Source organism: Amia ocellicauda, chromosome 3, assembly GCF_036373705.1.
Source record: "Amia ocellicauda isolate fAmiCal2 chromosome 3, fAmiCal2.hap1, whole genome shotgun sequence".
In the NCBI taxonomy this organism is placed as follows: domain Eukaryota; kingdom Metazoa; phylum Chordata; class Actinopteri; order Amiiformes; family Amiidae; genus Amia; species Amia ocellicauda.
Window position 1 is genome coordinate 26,743,051 of NC_089852.1, and position 22,870 is coordinate 26,765,920.

Consider the following 22,870-nt stretch of genomic DNA (forward strand, 5'->3'; position numbering starts at 1 on the left):
TGGTGCTTGCTTTACTGTTGCAGATTCCCCCCCCCCCCCTCCACCAAAGAAAGCACACAGATGGACAGCAAAGACCAAATGGCAGAGCTGGAGTCAGCACAATGTGTTAATATTGATCTATATTTGTGTGGCTGCACTCGAAAAGATGTCCTTTTCCTTCCAATTGTACTCCAGTGATCTGACGAGTGTAGTTGTGCTCAGTGGTACTTTATCAGCAACGTAGTTTTTAGTGGTGGTGGTGGTTGGAGGGGTTGGCAGAGTTTACAATCTTGGGACAGTAGTTTAATGCCAGGCTGGCTAGGCTGCAGGGAAATTGTAATTTCCAGTTTTCCTGCATTGTCTTATTGAGTCACAACCCAGTTTAATTGCTCAATAGAATCCCATGCCTTTCACTTGGGCATTGTAGCCCCCCCCCCCCCCCCCATATGTGTTTTCATTGAAAATATAGTGCAAGCCTGCCTGAATCACAGATGTAGAAGCACATCTTGTCTATCTATACATATATAGAGAAGTAATTTTATAATGGCTACATTTGAGGTTTTCTACAGCTACCATCCATGGGTGATTGTCAGAATTTGGGGAGTAGTCCATGCATTTCACATGACATTAAAAACAGTGAACAAACAAACCAACAAAAGTATTGCTCTTCCCTTTACAGAGTGTTACTGCTGCTTGTGGTTGGGAACGGGGAGCTCTGTATTCTGAGACCGGCTGGTGCAGATCATATTAGCCAACCTCGTTTTGAGTCTGGCCTGACACTAGAGCCGTTGTATTGATTATTATTGGTTCGGGGAAGTTGCTGGCGGTGTTCTTGCAGCTCAGGGAAGTATGGTGGTGTGCTGTGTGCTGCAGCGGAGGCTGGTAGCTACCTGTTCTGCAGGATGGTTTTCCTCTGGACTTGTGTGCGTGTAATAGGGCTGGGCGATATGACTTAAAAATTATATCTCTATTTTTTTTTTTTGGAAGTTTGGGCGATACACAATATATACCTCTATGCCTTGTTTTTATCCAATCAAGCTACAAAATAAGACCAAAAACATTTAAACAAGTCTTTATTTAATAATTAAATATGCAAAACTAACAAATACTACATGCAGGATGTCATGGTAAATATATGCAGAATGCAATATATAACAGTGCAAGTGGTGTGTGATTACTATTACGTGTGTTATGTTATGGGATATATATATATAATAATTTACACACACACACACACACACACACACATACATACATATACACATGATTTACTGTCACATAACAATAACACAAGTAATAGTAATCACGCAACACGTGCTGTAAAATGCTATTTAACACAGTCGGGTTTACAGTGGCGCATTAACGTCTGGTAGACAGGGACATTTCTTTAACTGTCGCGTTTCGATTCTACTTACCGGTACAGCACGTGTTAATACTAAATAGTTATATTAATAATAATAGTAATAATAATAATAATAATAAAAGCTGTTATACTACTTCACCATCTAATGAAACTTTCTGCATCTGTTTGCATTGCTTTCCAATTTATTAAAATGCAAACAAACTATTATTCTTTACTTTTATACAAATTATATCCGTCTAAATTAGTGGGGGTGGGGGTGCGATCGTGTATTGTCGTGGGTGCTGCTTGCAGATAGAGTTTAGCCTGGCAGGAGAGCGGGGCGGACCTTGTGCGCTTGCGCATTAAAGTATCTCTTGGTTATGTTGGTTATTCTATCAGTTCTCTCTCCTCTTGTCTGTCTGTGTTTCTGATGCACATTTCTTGCCACACCCGGCACGCGTGGAAGAACCGGGCAGAACGCAAAGCGTCCAAATGACGAAAAATCCTGCCGTAAAGAGTGCGATTTGCGAGACCACGATATAAACAATATAGCATAATATGAAACGATAGACGTTTTTCTATTGTCATACGATGTATATCGTCATATCGCACAGCCCTAGTGTGTAAATATATTAGTTTCTGTTGAGGTGATTAACGCTGAGCTTCTCCTGCTCCTCTCCATCTTATGGTACATGCCGGCAAGCAGCCCGGGAGCATCCTACACTTGGATGAGATTTCCCTTCCCAATTACAATTGCGATTGCATGATGGTATGCAAATGTTGGCAGATTTACCCACAGCCAGAGGCGCTGCTGCCATAAAATGTGTAAATTTAAATGAACTCATTAACCCTTTTCCCTTGGCCCAGGTGAGTGATTTGAGTGTGATAGGTGTTTCTGGGTAACCCCTTCCCAGTTACACTCAACAGTCAATGGGACCATTTAACTTGCACAACTGGCCAAGGATCCTTCCCGTTTTTCCTCAGATATTGTTTTGTGTTAATGTTAATTCTGTGATCTATTCTGTGGGATATTAGACCTTTGAAATGGTTATTTCTATTTCTAAATCTAATGACACTGAGAATGCTTACCAACTTCTTAGTCTTAAACAAGTTCTAGTTTCCAATAATTTCAGAGACCCAACTCTAAATATAAACCTCTGTCACCTAGCAGTATGGCTCCATATCACTTGTCTTTCCTGGTAAATCATTTATCTTATCTAAATTTGACTAATCTTTTGTCTAGGGCTACTTCCACTGAAGGAGGAACTGTAAAACTTGACATGATTGCTCATATTTTTGTATCTCAGCCTCTGGAAGATGATCTAGTATATTACAGGAGGTTACACAGTGGTGCTAAACACAGTGAAACTCGCACAAAGACTGCAAAAGAGGTTTAGAGATATAATACACACAGGTGGTTGTCAAGTCCCAGTTCGGGCTGGAAATAACCAATCCTGCTTTTAATCTCCTGCACACACGAGTCGAGCCTAGCCATCATTAATGTCTCCATCTGTAGTCACATGCGCTGAGGTTTATATATGTGTTCTATGATGTCAGACAGACAACCTTATTGTTCAATTTGAAGTTGCTTACCATCAGCCACATGCCATGGTCCTTGCTGGGGCTGCTACGACACAGATTAGCTCAGCGTTTGTTGCTAATGCTGCAGTGTGCCTGGTTTCCAGGGATTTGGATTAGCAAAAATTGTATCTTACAGATAAAACTGATAAAAATGCAGATGTCAAATTCTACAAAACCAGGACATTTGTTTCCCAACTTCCCGTATCATTTGAAGGAGCAAAATTGTCCTTGCTCCAGCGCCAGTCAAAAACCTGCTGTTCTGTGTTCCCACTTCACCCTCCAGCTCCCTGGTTCTGTGCATGTCAGGCCTGTGGTGGTATATGCATTGTTTTCGTATTTGGGTTTCAGAACACAGGGTTACTGGGGGAAATGGTAGAGTAGGCATGCATAAAGAATTAATCCAGCCATGTTTGATTTTAAAATGTTTTAGTTTTTCACTTTTTTCCCTTCACTGTAAAATAGCATGTATTCCTTTCATACAACCTCAACCTCAAATTGAATAGGTTTTGCACACAGCACACCTGCAGGTGATCAAAGTAATTTCCCTTAAGGTAGCTTCAGTATCTGTCCTTTGAGGGCCGGGGGAACCCACAAGGCATTAACCCCCCCCCCCCCCATCAGCTGATGAAACATAATTTTCCACATTGTTAAAGAGGTGTAAACCTGATCTTTGCTGAGCATGAACAATCGGTCACTTGGTGATTCAGGAAACAGGAATGATTAGATTATTTTCAGATTTGGACAAATTAGTATATTGAGCCGGTTGATTGTTAGCCTGGTTGGTGGTTGTCTTTTTATATTGTATGAATCATGTCAGTGCTCTTCTTTGACCTCTTGTGAGGTGTGCGTTTATTCTCCATTGGATTCTGTTGTCAGCAGCTCATGGAAGATGACCTTGTTATTTAAGTGTGGGAAATAATGCAGTCAAACCTTCATTTGTCATTTATGGTTGATTCATACACACACATGTAACAGCATAGCTGATACTCCTGAACATCCAAGTGTGCCATCATGGTTTTATAATTAAAGTGCAGAACAGTTTGAACTCCACCCCTCCCAGTAGGTAGAGGTGTTGACTATATATATATATATATATATTTTTTTTTTTTTTGCAGCAATGTTGTCCATCCCATTGCATGCAAATTAAGGCACTTGAGCTGAATTTCCTGTTTATCTTCTCTGAAGAACCTTTAGCACCGTTCACTTACAATGTTGGTTTTTAGAGATGCAGACCACAGTGTTAAAAAAAGGAGCAAATTAGTTTCAATTTCATACAGCACTAGGAGAGAGAGCGCGAAGAGAGGTTGTTGGGGGAGGGAACATTATGGTTTCATCAATAGATTGATTACTCTGTAGAATTGATTTTGTTCAGCCTATAGTGAACTGTGCAATTTCTTCTTTGGGATGGACAGTAAGGCCTGGGTGTAGGTAGATGATGAAATTAGTTAAGGCAAGTGTGAAAGTGGCTCTCTGAGACCAGCAGTCAGGTGAGTGTGTGTTGCAAATGGACAGGATGCACATTGTTGCATATCAGTGGTCTGTTTGCTCAGTGGGAAGCAGACCCACAAGCCACTGCACCTCTGCAGTAGACTGTGATTGTGCCACCTGCATCCAGACTACTGACAGACTCTTGTGTTGGTTAGCAGTAAAGTTAGATGGGGTGGCAATATATGTGCAACAACTATGCATTTCTTTTTAGACAAGCCATTGATTATGGTTTTAAACTGTGTGTGTGTACAAATACAATTAGTGTGCATTGGTTTGTGCGTTTGTAGGTTAAATTTGTCTGAGGTTGACTTTATCTTGGCATTTTCATCCTTGCAGAATTGCAGCATCAAATAGTTTTAACTCGTTCATGATGCGTTTAAAGGTCAATATGAATTTTAGTTTTTTCTCCAGCTGAACTTTGATGGAGGAGACTTCTGTATTGTGCTGGTTCTGCCTGTGCTGAGGAAAGAGAGGGTGGAAAAGGAGAGTGGAGATTGTGAACTATCCCACCGTGGGTTGTCTTCCCTCTTAGTAACACTATTCTGTGTGGGTGTGTGAATGCAAGACGAGGTCCAGTTTTTCCAGGGGGAGTGCTGCATGTGGGCATTTGTCTTGCACAACTGCATTCCACACAGCAGTTTGATGTGCTACAGAACATGCTAGAGCCAGTATAGAGCTGGAAGTCTCTTGTGGTTGCTGATCTTTAGAGGGGTGCAGACACACCCAGCCTCCTCTTGGAAAGAGACTCTATTTGTGAGTCCTGCCTTCTGTCGTAGCTTTGAAGTAGTTAGACCTGTCCACTGTGAGGGGCAGGAAACATCACTCTGATCTTTGAAATCTACCTTCTCTTCAGAGCAGTTTAGAGACGCTGAATTTAGATCTGTAGAGTTATGTTAAAGCCACGATAACGACCTCTTGTGTGAAATCCAATGCACTGGTATTGTGTTTATCAACACTCTTTAAACAGTGGTGCAGCTGAATTGTTTAATTGCCCAAGAATGCTCTTCTAGGTGTTTTGGTGAATGCCTTTTCTCCCCATTTCTCAGGGGGGTGAGATGCTACGGCACAGCAGCAGTCACCTCTCTGGCATTGGATGCATTTCTCAAAGGCTGTTTTGAGATTCCATGGATAAAATTCCTGACGAGCATGTAATGAATAAAAAATGCTCTGTTAGGGTTTGCCAAGCACTTCCGTTCGAAAAAAGACGTTGGTATTTTGCTGGTTCCTACAGAGAGGGGGTCGGGTGGGGGGGGGGGGGGGGGGGTATTCCTGGTCCATGTGAAACTTTTTCCTTTGTTTTTTTGTTTTGTTTTTTACACCCCACAATTCTGCAAAAACATGGTGCAGTTTTCTTTTCTACCTGCGAAAGCTCTGATAAATGTGTTTTAATTGTACTATATGGGATCAGTTCATTTTATTTAATTTGTGCTGGGTGTTAATTTTCTTGTTGCAGATTGGTTTGCTGATAGTGTAGCGGTGCGTGTAAGCCTCCCTGTGCTGGATTATTCGTTTTGAGGATATTTCATTTTGTGACATGAACCTCAGCAGGGTCTTTTTCATAGTTTGAGGTTTCTCTCAAGCATTCCACTTCTCTCTCTCTCCCCTATCAAAACTGAAAGGAGCATGGGTTAGGTTGTGTACTTTTAATTTCACTCCAATCAGGTACTCTCCTAGTGACAGAGCTGAAAGTTTTTTTGCTGGAAATGTCTCCCTCACTGTTAGGGCGAGAGAGTAGGATGGACTCTTCTTCACCGCAGCGCCTTAGTGTCCTTTTGGACTCACCTTTCAGTTCAGTGTAAAGCCAGTTCACCTACTTGCAACCATTCATGTGTGGATTCTTTTACATTTTGTTTCCCTGGTGTGTACTATCTGCAGTGCCAGCTGTGGTGTATAAACGTGCTGAATCTTAGGAAGCAAAAGACAAGTTGATTTGCTCTAACTGGTATCAGTGTAAATAAACCAGTTCTCTGTTTAGGTGTACAGTAGACATGGGGGTGTTAAATTCTCATGTAACTAGGGATATCTGCACCTTCATCCTGTCCTATATTTGGGAAGCTTTGCATGAATGGGTTAAACTGTTCAGCTAGGATATTGTATCAGTGTGTGAAGTTGTGGTGTGTGTCCATCCCCCCCCACACCCTTTTTGGTGCGTCTAAATTTAAGCCAGACGTCTGAATGCCCCCTGTGCTTTTTAACCAGCTTGTCACTCTGACCTGTGGTGGTATTCAGAGTTCACTTGTTGCAGATCTCCCTCTCCCTCTGAATCAAATTAAACTGGTGAAAATAACTTCATAGATATGAGTGGTCCTATTTTATTTGTTATTGTTTTATGTAAGATTTACAGAAGAAATGCCTTTTTTTAAGTTCCCTTCTGCTGCACTGTAGCTTAAGTTGTTTTGACCCAAACTATTCAATCTATACTTATTCCCACTATGATATGCTCCACATATTGAAATTCAAATTCAAATTCGTAGCAACAGCATACTACTGCTTGGGAATTAGATGTATTTTTAATTAGTCTGGGAGATTACGATTATTTTGGATTACCTTAAACCGCATGCGCACACACACACACACACACACACACACACACACACTTGTACACAGTAAGTCACACACCAAACAACAACAACCCTCCCCACACGCGCGTGCACAACAGGAGAAATAAAATCAATACTATTAAAGCACCTTATGTTGGCAAGTTTTCATCTGTAAGTAATTACTGTTGAAATGCTGAGTGCCGTGTAGAGATGCAGTCCAAATTTACATAGAGCAGGAATGCATTAAGCAGAATTTTAGGGTGTTTACTGTGACCCTATACTACAATAACTGCAGCACTGCACACTCCCAGTGAGAGCAGGGGCCTGCCGTGGCCCTGTGTGTGATCCTGCAGCACCCGCCTTGAACTAACAATAGTTCCTCTTGCACAAACACTAGGCATCTGAGAAGCAGCTGGCCAGCCTTAATGAACTTTAGGAGATGCATCTTGTCGGCATTCTAAAAACACCACAAAAAATATTTTAAAGTTGTTGTTTTTTTAATTTTTGTGCATTTATTTGCTTGATTTTATTCCACCACCAAATAATATATTCCATGAATGGAGGTGATCGTTTGCCGTACATCTCTTCTATCTCTTCTGAATGGGGAATGCGATGTCAGAAGGTGCTTCTGATTGGCAAATTTGATCTTCTCAGCCTGCCTGGAAAATAAGTTTGCAACTTGGTATTTTAACAAACCGCCGCAGCTGCCTCCTGTACGGTTTGAAACGCAGACCTTAAATACATTTCAGGAAGGCTTCTTGGATGCATTGCCTCAGATTATTATTTTTTGTTTGTTTTTAAATAAATCCTAAAAACAGCCAAGCCTCCCAAACAAACACACACACACACACAGAGCAACCCAGTTACACAAAACTGTTTACTGCATTGTACTTCCTGCTGTTCCTCAGTTTAAAGCACACATTCTCATCAAAACAAAGCAAAAAAAAAAAAAAAACTAAAATAAAACTTGCCAAGAACAGGATGCTCACTTATATAAAAACAAGAATGCATCTTCTGCCCTGCAAAGCCAAAGCATGGGAGCCTGTACCTTCTGTGGCCGGTCCAACTCGCAGTGCCTTGTAATGTTTAAAGGCAGCCTGCTGTCTTATGGCGCTGCAGGCAACTCGAAGTGAAGCAGCCTCACCATTGTAACGGTTCTTTTATTTTTATCAAATAAACTCACGGGCGCACTTCATAGAAGATCGTGTATTTAGCAGCCCAGTGGATCTTTTTCTCTTGGCTGTGCAGATAGGACTAAAGGCGTAGCATTGTATTACATCACTTCGCACATGCATGCATGTACTGGTTGCTTCAAAGGGTGGAGAATAGCTTGCTCATAGTGCCCCAGTTTTGCCTGGGCCAGCAGAAAAACCCTGCCTCTGCCCCTGTCTGAAGTGGATGAGAACCCTGTGTAACTTTGGTGCTGTGGGTGTGATGACTTTTCCAAAATTAGGCCACAAACCTCAAAGCCACAAAAAGAGGCTTTTTTTGTTGTCTTTTGTTTGTGCACAGAAAGTGAGTGAGTGACTTCAACAGCAGCATGTTCTTTTGGAGTCTGAATTGAAAATAAAGCCAAAAGCCAGTGAGCATGGGGCTTGATGGTGTTCACTTTGTGCTATAAAAGAGCACCAGGCAGACTGTATGGAAATGCATGATATCAGGTAATGACCTGTAACATTTTGATGCTTAGGCATAAAACCTATACATGGCAAATAACTCTAGGTTATAGTTTTTATTTTATCTTACCTCTAGTGTTGAAAATCGATGGAGATCTAACAGTATTTTGAAGGCAGGGCGAGTGACAAATTATGAATTACTATCCCACCTGGCGAGCAACATTTTGTCCCCCGTTAACCCCCCTCCCCCCCCCCCGCTGTGATTTACTTGTATCACAATGTCATGAGTTTTGCTGGAATGTTGTGTCTTTCGTATTTTGTTTCATGATGAACTGACTTCAATGATATAAATCCACCTTAACCTTTCCACATCCATCCTTGCACTGCATCTGGTGGTGGTATCAATGGGCGAATTCTTAAATCAAGCCATTGATCAGATTCTGCGCAGGACATTGTTTGTACATCAGTCGATCTGCACAACATAGACACTGAAGACTGAAGAACTCGCCCAGTCTTCCCCAGTATTCTTGTGAGGCTTGTTGTGAGCCAAGGTAACTTTTAACGTTCAATAAATCCTGAAAGATGCATAATTCTTTGCCGTGCCTCTCTAATCTACCAGCAAAGAAGTCTAAAAATGATGGTGGTAGTACCAATACCAGTGGTGCACTGCAATACTTAAATGTAGGACACACAGTAACACACTGTGTGTCATACCATGACACACCGTACCACCGGGAGACGATCCTTCCCTGAGTCGTTGCACTGCCCGGGCAATTGGTAAAACTGAAGCATCACGGCTGAGTCTAATGACCAAAATGTTCCTCAAGTAATGCTACTGGTTTGATTTGGGATAATTTTGCTTTCTTGGTCAGTGCTTTCTTTTGACAATAGAAAGTCAAAATGCAGACTATCTTAAAGAAATTCAGGCAAGAGAAGGCAATACATTCAATATGTTTAAACATTTATCAGATCGACATTCAGACCTGTGTACAGAAGTAATATGGCAGGATTGTAAAATGATTGAGCATTCTCCTTTATTTAAATAACAAGAACTAAAACATTCCCATTGGTTTTATTGGGATAGATGATGCTAGTGAATTATTTTGTGTTATTTAGATTACATATTGTACTTCTAGCATGATCTCGGAGTAACGATTTATTGAAAGAACAGCAGCAATAGCGAGGACTGCATGTACACATTAAAACACGAACTACTAGTTTCCACTAGTTTAATTTGGAGTGCTTAATTATATCAGCTGCTGTACCTGCCGCACAAGAACACTGTTTCAGTTATAGCACTGCTGTTTGCAAGACAGAAGCACTAAAGAAATAGTGTTTGGGTTGACTATACCTGAAAATTACATAGTTGGAATGCAAAGGACAGTATTACAATCCACCAAAACTAAACTAATGTAGAAATGCCCTTTTAACTTAATCAGGTTCTTGTCAAAGTCCCAGATGCAGCCAGCAAAACAAACAAAACAAATCAATGTGTTTCTTGCAACAAAACAACGAAAATTACCACTAGTGAAACTGCAGGAGTCTATTTGATAACTTTTTGTAAATTATTATTTCTATAGTTTGATCTTTTTGTTTATTTAACGAAGGAATCCTTAGCAAACATAAACGACACATGATTCCCCCTTTTTTAGGGATTGTAAGTACAGTAGCTTTCAAATGGAGACTCAAGTATTGAGACTAGACACCTTTTTTTTGTGTGAATGTGCTGACTTATTTTGCACTTGAACTCACAATTATTTGTTAGTTCACTTAATTGCAAATTGTGCAGTTTGTTTTATCAATGAGGTGTTATCAGCATAAGAAAGTTGTATTTTGCAACCTACAAAATAATTGCTTGACTTGCACATAATTTCTTGAAAAAACTAAATTGTAAAGCATGTTATTTGTTTTAATGGAATATGGTGCAAAATATTCATATGAGTAAAAGTATTGTAAAAAGGCCATGCACTCAATTGGTTTTTTTAACTGTTCTGCTTAAGGTTTAATTTCTTTTGGTATCCTGTATTGAGTATCCTGATACTAAATTAGTATTGGTATCGTGGAGCAAAATTTTGGTATCGCCCACCACTATGCAAGTCAACCCAATTGTGATCCAAAAACGTGGAACAGGATTTTCCTTGCCTCTTGGCAAAAAAAAATAAAGGGAGCATTGGCTACGATATGATGGGAAAGTTATCTGGTGGTCTCGGTGTAGAACACGGATCTGTATTCAGTAAGCCTTTCTATGACAAATGCTTAGTGTAAATGTATGCGTTTATGTAGCTTTTGTCACAATGTGATGAAAATTTGGGCTAGTAATATTTTTGGCTAGTAAAAATGTCAGGCTACCAGCCAGCTGGTAGTCTAAGATTTACAATGGTTCTATCCTTGGCATCAGCCTGAATAATAATAGTAATAATATAAAAGCAGTGTAGAATAGCTGCTTTCTGTTTCATACTTGTCCTCCAGGTTATCTACAGTTTTACTTTATTTTTCCCTTACCTCCCATTTTTTTAAGCCTACTTTTCAGTGCAGTGAATGTGCATACATATAAAGTGAGTTTCAGGAGTTCAGACCACACCATTGGACATGTAGTAAAATTACCATTTTATTGTTAAAGTATTTTACATTACATATATAAAACCAAACAAATTTTTATACTTTTGATTTAAAAAATGTAAAATCTATTTGTAAAAAATCCTGATTTTTATATCGTATTCAGAACTAAAACAAAATCACTTGGATCAAGTGCATGAAACAATTACATTTAATTGAATCGAAAAAGTCTACTACATTGAAAGCTTTACAGTACATGCATTAGACAAACAGAAACAGAATAAAACAATCAGAAAACCAAACCAGAATAATGTAATGCATTGTGTAGTAAAAGGTAAATAGATTTTTTATTTTGGCCTAGACTTGCTTGACTAAAGGAATGAGGACCTGGCCATGAAGACGAGGCCATTGGAACCCCCCCCCCGATGGAATGAACAGCCCAGGAGCTGCTGCAAAGCCAGTGTGTGGGGAGGGAGGCAAAGGAATGAATGCTGGGAAAGTGCGTGTGTAGCTGGATATGTGTGTGGGAAGTGCCGAGGTCGGGCATGAGATTGGGGTTGTCCTCCAGACCCTCAGTTTAAAACTCCAGTTAGTGGGCAATTGGGATGTTAAGATTTTCACAGTTCCATTTTTACCCTTTAGCCCATCTTGCTATTTTCTTTCATTATGTAAGCAGAATAAAACTGTGAAATTTTTGCCAGTCATAAATGCCTTCCTTAACAGGAACGTGTTAAGGGCAAATGGGAGCTGCTCTTTTTCACTCCAGGCTTAATTGGTGTAATTCCGTAATCGGTCTGGGCAAAGGTTACATTTCTAAAACAGTTTTTTAAAATGTTAAGAGACTAATATTTCTCGCACCTCTTCCCTTCTTCAGCTTAACCACAACTAGGAACCTCCTAGCACTTAAAATTCAAAATATGCACGAGTGAGTGAATATTAAAAATATTATAATAAAAAGCACAGATCCTTTTATAAAGTTTTAAAACTGCTATGCAAAGTTCCTCTTGGGATTTTTCTATTCCTTTTGAAATGTCTCCATGTGGCTCTACTGATCTTAGGTTGAGAGAATAATGCTGCTCATCATAGTGAATCAGGAAGTGACGGACCTGCTGTTAACCTCCATGTGTGAACGTGAAGCTGTTTTTTCTGCATAATGATTAACATAGTGTGGGAGGTCTTTGGGTGTGTCTCAGCACCACTTTAGTCTGGGAAACCTTCATATGCAGTCCACTGAAGCACATGGCAGCGCTGAGAGACCTGAGGGCCTGAGTGTGTTAGTCTGACGTCATCCCAACTGTTGTATCCTTACAAACAAAACTCGTACAGTGCCGGTCTGCATTCAAGCCTCTGTAATGTCTGAGGTTTAGACTTCAAGCAGAAGTATGTTGATTTATTTTTTTATTTGAAATATTTATTTCTTGATTTTTTTTCATGGCAACAGGGACAGAACTGATCAAGCCAAGGAGTGAGGTTGTGAGTATAGGAAGAGAGTTCTGTGCCGTTAGACAATCCTCTTAATTCTACTCGGGGACTAAAAAATAAAGCAAAAACTGATCCAGCCAAATGTGCTGGTGATGTTTGCCCCCACCCCCCTGAACAGCTCCTATGAATTACTTAAGCGTCTGCAGACTGTGAGGGGACCAGCAATTCTATTCCATCACACACGAAGCGTTGCAGCTTCAGAGCCAGAACACCACAAAGTGAATATAACATTTTATTGGAGGATTATTATACAGTGTCTTTTGTCTTTTCATGTGTTCACAAATAGGGGTTTTTGGAGCATGGTTTGATAATTGTAGTTATGCATGTCCCTCCAGACTTTTTCAGTTTTGCTCATCTTACCCTTCCTGTTCAGTCTTCGATTGGGACCATATTGAGAAGGGGCTTTTGGGCTGAATTTCCTTGAGATTCCATTACTGTCTCATATCAGACTGACTAGAGACCATCTGAAGTCAATAGTATTCTAAATCTAGTGTAATTTGATATATTATAAAACGCTAATCCAGACAAAAACAAATAAGCAGAGGGCAAACTCAAGAATGGGTCTGTGGGGCAGTGTGAAAATATACCATTTCACATCTTAAAACCAGTGCTTTGAAAGTGTTAAGCAAAATTATTAGCAAAGGAGACATAAATTGTTTCCTTTTGAGTATCTTGAATTAGCCTTATGCCAAATAGTATGTAGTTTAAACCTTACTAAAGTGTTTTTTTGTGCGTTTACTGATCTTTGCTTCATTCGTAGTTTTCCATGCACGTAGACTACATATTACTCCTCGGTTCTGTGTGAATGCAAGTCTTTCAATTATCTGGCCTGCCATGTATTACACTGGAGCTGCACTATAGACTGTGTACCACTGTGTGCTTGGATGCGGGTTGGGAGTCTACCCAAACATCTGTAAAGGCTTTTCATCTCTAATTTATAGGTAGGGGAGGAGGTGGGAGGGAGGTAATTGCATGCAGAGTGGGATTTGTGTGTGTGTTTGTGCACACAATTTTTTACAAATTGATTTCAACCTGTGTGATGAGAACAGCATTGATATGTGAATTTTACATTACATTTCATCCAGCCATGACCTGGTGTTTGTTTGTTTTTTGCCGTTTGCTTGCAACTTGTTTGTAGAGCTTAGTTGTTGGTGCAGATCCGCTGTCATATCAGCGCTGTGCTGTATTTCTGTCCCCGGGGATCCTGTAATGACAGCAAGGGAGGCCAAGGTTCTCCACAGTGACCATGACTGCGCACTGCAATAAAAACACAGGAAGATGGAACGCCTTATCTTTCAAAGCAGTGAAGAGATTTAAAAAAGTAAAGGCAGTTGACACGGACCTTACTGATAAATAACATTTTCAGTTGCGATAACTTAAAATACAAAGTATGGTAGATATCAACTAAATTGTGTGTTGAGTCTTTATTACAAATTCTATAATCCTATCCAATAAGACAGAAAATGATACAGAACCTAAACTGTTGTTCAGGAGCTCTAGTGGAGGTCTTGGCAAGATGCTTGCATCTCCAGGATTACAGGCTGATTGTTAATAAAATGCTTAGGAACAGGAGCAGGTTATGGAGCTTTTTGCTATGGCATGGCAAGGGGAGAGGGGGCTTTGTAGACCACACCAGTATGTAATTAAGTTAATTTTAAAAATAGATATTAAAAAAATACTTAAATTGGTGCAGGTTGAGCTACTAGAGTAAACTGAAATGTCATGCTTGCGAAGGCTTTGATTTGACAGGAATTATTGGTTGGTTGATTTATTACCAAAATAAATGGCCTTCCCATTGTGCACAGCTCCTTGTAAAGTGCGCTCCCTGCAGGCTGTGTTGTTGGGATGTGGAGGCTGGCCGACAGGCAGACTGGTTAGCTGTCTGAGTGGCTGAGTTTTTTGTTTTTTTTTCCTTCCTCCTCTCTTTTCACTTGGTGTTCTGTTCTGACGCCACACCACTCCCTGCCAGCAGATCCAGGAAGTCAGTGTGTGCTTTGCAGAGCCGCGTCCTAGCTGCACTTCCTGTTGCTGTTGACTGTGCTTCAGCATCAGGCTGTTCTCTGAGCTGGCTGTCAGGCCTGGCAGTAGTATTGAGGGAGAGGGAGAGGGGGAGGTGGGGGGAGGAAGCTGGATAGAGGCGGTAGCACTATGGTGTCTTGCATAATAGAATATCTTAGTTCTATTATTATTGACTTCCAGGAGCTAGGAGTGTGGTTTCCATTTTTATTTTTAAACGGGTAAAGCTGTGCTGCTGTATTGTGTACAAAAAATTGGCTTTCTGCACTTTGTGTGGTGGCACACTGCAGGGTTGTCTTGTGCGCAGTTTAACTGGTTAGCTGGGCCTGGCCATGGGCACGGGTACACACTCCTTGCAGGCCCATTGGCTGTTTCGGAGTCGGGATGTGGGATCTGCCAGGAATGAACCGAATGACATAAGCATGGTCTCCGTTGGTGTGGCTGGCTACAGCTGGAACACTTTTTTTTTTTTTTTTTTTGTCTGCACAGCATAGAATTATTTTGGCTGTGTATTATCAGGCTGTTACCGAAACGAGTAGTGAACAGGGCTTCCTGAGTCGCTATGTAACACAACCATGTTTACGGATAGGGTTTAACTATGGGCAATTTAGTGTCTCGCTATCTCGCAAGAAGAGCAGTAATAAAAAATGTATTCACAAATAGATCTGCAGATGTGTGAAGTAGTGTAATATGCCAAGTATAGACATTTAAATTCTGTGTTGATCTGAAACCTCACAGATACGGCACTCCTGTTGGGGAGTCGGGGGAAGGTTAGCCTTCCTGCAAGCCTCGTAGAACAGTGTGCTTTGTATGTATGTCAGTAAACCTATTTTTCTTCATGGCGTTTACTTCACAGCGGCATCTGTCTCTGGCAGCTCCTGCCGCGCATGCCCCCATAATTAAAAGCCTTTTATGTGCCAGTCTGAGGATGGGAGATTTACCTTATAGCATGTGCCTCACTTCCCGCAGCCCCGGTAGCCCATACCTCTGTCAGACGCCCGTCGGTAATGAGATAAGAAATTAGAAGAAAACAGGTTGGGGGGGGGAGGGGAGAGGAAAATGGTTTTCAGGAAGGGTAGGGTTTATTATTATTAATAATATTTATTTCTTTGCAGATGCCCTTATCCAGGGCAACTTACAAAATATAAGCACAATACAAAGTGCAAAAATACAGTGCAGTTCAAGGCATAAAACATTTTACAAATTCCAATTCACACAAGTGTATACAATATATGGGGTTTTACATCCACGATTGAGGACGTTGGGCCGGAGTTGACTAGTGGTGCCCACTAAAACTGGGCAATTGGGAGCCCTGTCCTGGCTGTGCTGTTCCTCAGTCACACACATACCCAGAATGCATCTCTGCACACACGATGGTTCATGTCTGCTGTGTATTGAACACCTGCGGGTCATCTGTTGCCACAGTGGCCTTTTTCATTACATCCATCACTCTTTCAGCTGTAATTAATATGTGTGGCCGAGGCTTTGCAATTTCTCAGTGTGTTTTTCTTTGGATTTTTATCTGGCAGTACAGAAATACTCCTAGGGCAATGGGCAGTGGAGAGCATCTCGGAGCCCCTTCCACATCCTATGTTTAGTTTACTGGGTGTTTGGGGGAATTATTGAGAATGATTTGGTGGGGGGGGGGGAGTTAATGGTTTCTCACTGCATTAACCTTAACACCAGCTGAGCATTGAGTCTGGGAAATTGTTCTGAATCTGGTCCCACTCATGCAAAGTGTTGGAGCTCATTTTCCTTTTTTTTTTTTTTTTTTTTTTTTTTTTAACGTTCTAAGACTGAAAGCCAGGCAAGCAAGAGGACCTCCCCTTTGGGTGTGGATGGGATGGGGGGGATTGTATTCACCAGCACTCCCATCAGTGTTGTATGGGTATCCCTCTGTGTCCCTCACACCCAGGTTGCCTTCTCATGCAAGCGTGCTGCCTCGGAATGAGAGTTGTCGTGAGTTGATTTGTATCTCCGCGCACGGGAGCCTGACTGAGAGATTGTGACCTGGTTTCACAGTGAAATGGGACTGATTGGCTGGAGCGCTGGTTAGTCATGTGAGGGATGGTAGACGAGTTCACTAGAGGCTAGCAGTCATGCAGACAGACTAACAGGGCTCCTGCTTCATGTGTGTGATGTTTTTTTTTCTTCATCAGATTTTAGTCAGAATACATTTTGTCACTTTAGTATTAGCTGTTAACCCAGATAACCAATTAGTGTGAAATTATTTAAAATTGGTCATTTGCAGTCCTGATGTACATTATATAAGGTGATGTTTTTTTATATTCTTGCTGGATAATATCAATGTTGAATATTAATACTGTTGATGCATGTAGGGGTATTCCTGCCTTCTCTAGTCATTAAAATACAAAATTATGACACCTAATTATAAAGACTAGCCACAGTCCTTTAAGCGAGCCAGTGACAAGCAATCTTTAACTCCCTCATGGCAAAGTTCACACAGTGTCGCACTGAAAACTGAACTTGAAACAACAGGTTCTCTTGCAGCCAGGTGGTCTCGGGTTCAGGTCACAGATGAGACCACCAGCTGGCAGGCTGTCCTGAAGGGTATTTGAATCGTTTTTTTGGGAGAGGGGGACCTGCATATACCAGGCACTAGAGCATCCTGTGGTCTGATGTAACACTGTTACATGAGGAAGGAGGAAACTAAGGAAACAAAAGTTACTGTGAAGTGCCAACAAAGCTCCGTGTCAGACACACTGGAGCACGTGACCCAGAGCAGCCCTCTCCACACAGGGACGTGCACAGCTAGGTTATGGAGACGTTTTTCAAAAGCTGGGCCAAAAAATTGGGGCTTAAGAATAGTGCACTTTTTGTTGGGGGGGGGGGGGGGGGGGTGATATTTATCCCCCAGGCTTCACAAGAATTGGTTCTCCTTACTCTCTGTACTGGCAGTGTATTGTAGGGCTGCTTTGCTGTCTGAAGCGTTTGCATTCGCTGCTACCCTTCGGAGCCAGACGCTGTTGTGGATGAAGAACGATTCACTTCATATTTGCGGAGCTGTTGTGGTTTCCTATAGTCCCCATCGATGTAGAGAGGATGTTTGTACTTTCATTATTAAATTTTACTTATTTCTTAGCAGAGTTTTTTCTTATCCAGGGTGACTTATGATTTTTACAATATCACATTTTGTACCTTCAATTACCCGTTTATACAGCTGAGTTTTCACTTCTGGAGTCCAGAGCCCTAACCACTACTCTGCACTGCTGCATTTTTCATGCTACGATCCTGATTCCTCCACTAAGCACATCTGTTATTTTGTATTATTATTTCTGCTACATTTTTTATTAGTGTGTGTGTTGGGTTGGTCAAGTGGGTGAAAATATTGCCTTCACTTTGCCCTCTGCTCCAGCCTGGCCCATATGGGTTTTAATTTCTCAGTCTGTATTATTGAGGTGCTAGGCCCTTCAGTATCTCTGGGGTGTTGATGGTCTTACGGCAAATGGGAAAACCCAGGCTGCGGTGTGAATGCCTGGAAGCAAATGCAGGAGGCTGGTTGTGTTCATTCCATTGTTCATGAACCAACTTTTCTTCTAACTAGGCAAGATTAATGGGAGCTTTTAACCAATGCCTGGAGACGTCTGGGAGACCTGCAGGTTTGGGCCTCTTCAGGAACAGGGTCAGACTTCTTGTAGTCTTGGTATTTTTAAAGCTGCTCTGCCTGTACTTCGTTGAGCCTCCATATATGCTGAGGTCAGAGTTAAGAACCTCACAGCATGCCAAAACTTGACCGTCTTTTAATTCCACTCATGGACATGCCTTGTAAGTGCTGTGAGTAATTCATAAACACTGCATATGACTTATTTTTTATTTTTACGGTTTTGTTGTAAGCGTTCATTCACCACAGCAAGTGATGTCACCTGACCTCTCCTGCCACAAATTGATAATTGATTAATGAGTCACCCTACAGGGAGTGGAGGGGATTGGGGGGCTCAACACTGATGGACTGTACACACTGTGCATCCCAGTTGCCTCTGGTTTCAGCCTCGCGGAGGATTGTAGATGGCCAAAAGATAAGTTGTGGTTTTCTCTCTGAAGTTCTTTCTTCCTCGTCTTCCTGTTTCACTTTGTTTTGGTACAGCCTTTCCTAACTTGACAAAAGCAAGACATGAAGGGGATCTATAAATTCCCCCTCGCGCACATCCTACACCGACCACTTTTTAGCATTCCATTGGCTACAAGTAATTGACCGATGTGCGTCTTTGCCAGATGCACATTGCTAGAGGAAGACTGATTTGTTTTGCATGCCCATCCATGTCACCAGATACATGTGTAATCTAAAAGAGCTGCCTGGTACAATCCGTGGTCAAAATCCATTGTACTGAGTTTATTTTACTTCCCATAATTTATTATTGCAAGACCACACACATGCATCCTTGTTTTGTAGACATTGTATTCACAGCGGCATCCTTATAAACGTTTCACACAGCTTGTGTTTGTATACATGTTTGTATGTGCATGTATTATTTCCTTGATTTTTAACATCTGTGAAGCTCAGCCACCTCTGTGTGAGAAAGCTGAGCCCAAGCATGAAAAAGTAATCTCAGCTGACCTCACCTCTCTCTCACACACACACGCACATCCCCCCCCCCCCCTGCCATGGGGGCTCACCCTAGAACTGTACAGTTTTTAACGTTATGAAAATTGCACAATTTGCACAAGTTCTGAGAAACAACTTAAAAATTCAAGGCTGCAAGTAAAGGCATGAGGTTGAGAGATGCAATTGCTGTGCCCAGCCTTCAGTGTCTGGTGGTAGGAAGGGAACTGTTGAATCCCATTGAAGAGATGCATTAGGTCCTTACAGTACACACCACAGAGGAAAATACAGAGATGCACTGGGCATATTCAGTGGAACGTCGAATAACGCATTGTCTAACCTTGCGTGTACAGAACAGCAGAAACCGTGGTGCCCTTTTCCCTGAATAAACGCAGTCCAAAGTTGGTAGTATTTTTAAAAATGTATAAATTAAAATTTTAAATGATTCTGCTCCATCATGAGATTTCAGCTCATCTTGCTCTTCCATTCTTCCACTTCTTGCACCTGCCTTTGAAAACCTAGATCTCACTGAATCCATCACACGAGTGAAGTGCGCCATCGTTTAATTATACTCTGGGGATCAAGGCTGTGTGTGAACACTCTTCATGCTAATTCCTATTGTGGTAATGTCTCAACCTCTCTGACCCAGAAGTGCAGGGTGCCTGGTGTAGCATTGCCGGAATCCTGAGGAATAATATAGCCTCTTAAGCTTTTCCTCCTCTAGGCCAAATTCATTTTTCTTTTAAAGGCCACCGTTCAGGGATAGGGCAATGGACAGAAATCCAATGTTGGAGTTTTTGGGGGTAATATGTAATGTTTCTGCAGTGGAGGGTGACTTCAGTGATGAGAGGTTTTGGTCTGGCATGAGTCTCAGCCCCAGCTGTAAATCCACCCTCCCCAGCCCTGTTTACCCTGTTTCAACAGCCCAAGAATGTGATCCGTCTCCCCGCGCCACCAGTCACCAGGGTTGCACGGATTCCTTTTTGCTGAACCTCCCTGGTTGTGCAATCCAGGCCGAGCGCACGCACGGGAAGTTTTTATGCCTAGTTTCCTGTAGTCCATCCCACATCTGGATGCATTTTTATACCAGCGTTGCTCCGACCACTGTGTACACACACCCATTGCATAAGCCTTTTATGTAATATCCCCAGTGTTTCATCTGCACTTGACCCTGTTGCATCCCGCAGAATCATGCAGTCTGCTTCTCTTGTGTTGGTCCTGCCCAGTACGTCGTGTCTGAGCTCTGAATTATTCCCCCGCGGCGCTTTTGTCTCCGGGTCTGTTTCACCTCATTGGTTACCCCGAGCAGGAATTTCTCCAGAGCTTCTCCTTGGCAATAGGACAGGACAAGAAGCTGTTCCTGTTGCCTGTGGTACTCCAGTCTTGGGTATTTATTGAGTGCAGATTTTTAATTTTACTTTTGTTATTTAACCCTTTGCACCTTCACACTGCACCTTGGGTCTTTGTCTGTGTCAGATGTCAAAGGTAAAATTCAAAAGAGGCCCCCATATGTGTGTATTTTGGACATCTGTCTGGCAGACTCTTAAAGAGCAGCTGTGAACTTGTTGAGAGAGAGAGTGTAAGTGGTTTCAAATTTAACAATGCTCAACAATCACTCAAAAGCAACAGCAGCTTTTAACAGCTTATTGTCCTGTCGCTGATGAGTTCCTAGTTTGAAACAAGTTTAGAAGCTCAATGTCGTTTCTGGCTGCATTTATCAAAATTGTGGGTTTCATATGGAAAAAAGGGTATGTGTGAGAGTGAGCCTTTCTTTACCTTTTTATTTTGGTCTTTACTAGCTATGTTCAATTGTAGTTTTTATGTTTATTTTGTTCTTTACAATGGATTCAGCCCTAACTTCCAGAGAGTTGAAGTGTGTGGGCACTGTAGGGATGATATTAATGAAAAGCTCCTCTTCATGCATCACTCGCGCAGGCCTTGGCGAGCCAGGCTCTCGGACAGAATTTTCCAGTCCAGTTTGCACTGTGTGTTAGCGGCATGTGTTGGTGGCGGCAGGAACTGGGCTCCATCTCAAACAGCCCGCCAAGGTTATGTGGATGGGGAAGGAGTGCCCTGTATTCGTTCTTGGGTGATTTTGAGAGTGATTCAGTTTGACAAATAAGGTTGTTGTTTTTAGTTTTTGTTAAAAAAATAAAAAAAAATCTTCTGGGGGTTGAAAAGAGAAGCCTTTTAGCAGCATGAGCTGTGTGAAAAGGCAATACAGTGGAAATGTGCTGACTCTGTGAAGTGCTGAGAGTAGTAGTGGCTGCAGGGGTGTATGGTTTGGTTTGTGAAGATTCTGGTTTTCTTTCTCTAATGTATTTTGCAAGCTAACAAGACCGACCTCTGGTTGAAACAACAGATTTGAGAAGGGAGGCTTTTTTTTTAAAAAAAAAAAAGGACTGTTCTAGGCCTTCCAGTGCATTGTCTTGTGCAGAATCAGATCCAATTTCTCCATTTGTTAAGTGCCCGCCGTTTCTGAATGGCCTGTGCTCCAGCCCGCAGCGCCTGGCATTGGGCAGGAGTGTGGCGCCGAGACGTGTAGACCTGTAGGCTGATGGGAGATGCAGTGATTCCAGCAGCAAGATCATTCTTGCTTTCCCTTTGTTCCCTGGAGGAAATTGAGCCTCTGTCCCTGTCCCCCCTCTCTCCCTTTCACTCACTCCCTCGCTTGCTCATTCTCCTTTCTTTTTCTTTCTCTCTCGCTCGCTCACTCATTCTCCCTTGGTTGCTTCTGTGCGCGCGCTCTCTCTCTCGCTCCCTCTCCCACCCCCCCTCCCCCTCCCCCTCCCCCTCCCCCTCCCTCTCCCTCTCCAGCTGGTTCTGTGCGCCACAAGATCACATGACACAGGGGCGGGCTGTTTGTTTTCATCACATTAAATTCTTTGTTCTCTAGACCCAGCCCAGAGATATGATTTCCCTTTGGGTAACCTAGCAGGCTGAGAGATAGATGGGGGGGGGGGAGAGAGGGGCTGCCCCTCGCACTGAAACACATTGCTTTTCAAATTGATTTATAATGATCACAGTAATTTAATGCCTTTTCATGTTTGTTTTGTTTATTTCCTTGATGGCCTCGTTTCCTTGATCCCTCGTCCAAAGGTTTCTCAGTGGTTACTATCAACCTTTTTAGTTCTCCTGTCTCTCCCAGGACATTTTTCCCCTTACTTTTTTTTTTTTTTTTTGGTCTTGACAGCAGAGAGTGAGTTTCCACTTGGCTCATGTATAATTTGATACTGCACATTAGCAGGCCAGGAAAAATGTCAGCTATGTAGCCGATTTTTTTCATTTTGTTTTGGGTTGGGGGGGCGGACTTGATTATGGTGTAGTTTAGTAAAGTGTACTAATAAAGGGGGTTGCCTTGGCTCATATGGTTGCTTGCCTTTTTACACTGATCGGCTGATTTCGGGTCTGTGTGAAGTTTCAGTGATGCTGAAGTGAAATGTGATTTGAATGAGAAGTGTGTAAGCATGCAAATGTTAATCTGCTGTTTTTCTCTGTGCATCATGGAGCAGTTTCTTGAAACACAAGACAAATATCTTTTAGAAATGCAGAATAATCAATTTCCTGTAATATTTGTATTAGTAGACGTATTTTGTTATTTCACAACTCTTTGGTATAACATCTTCCATTAGTGAGTCTTGTTGTTCCTCTGTGTGAAGGTCCAGACCCTGCTCTCTGGTCCCTGGCTCGGTGGGGAGCTGCCGTGGTC

General features: G+C 41.9%; 1 protein-coding gene across 3 annotated transcripts in view; it reads left to right on the forward strand.

Moving 5' to 3' along the window:
- kansl1b (KAT8 regulatory NSL complex subunit 1b) overlaps positions 1-22,870 on the forward strand; it is a 52,761-nt gene that overhangs the window by 15,565 nt on the left and 14,326 nt on the right. The gene's annotated exons all lie outside the window — the stretch shown is intronic.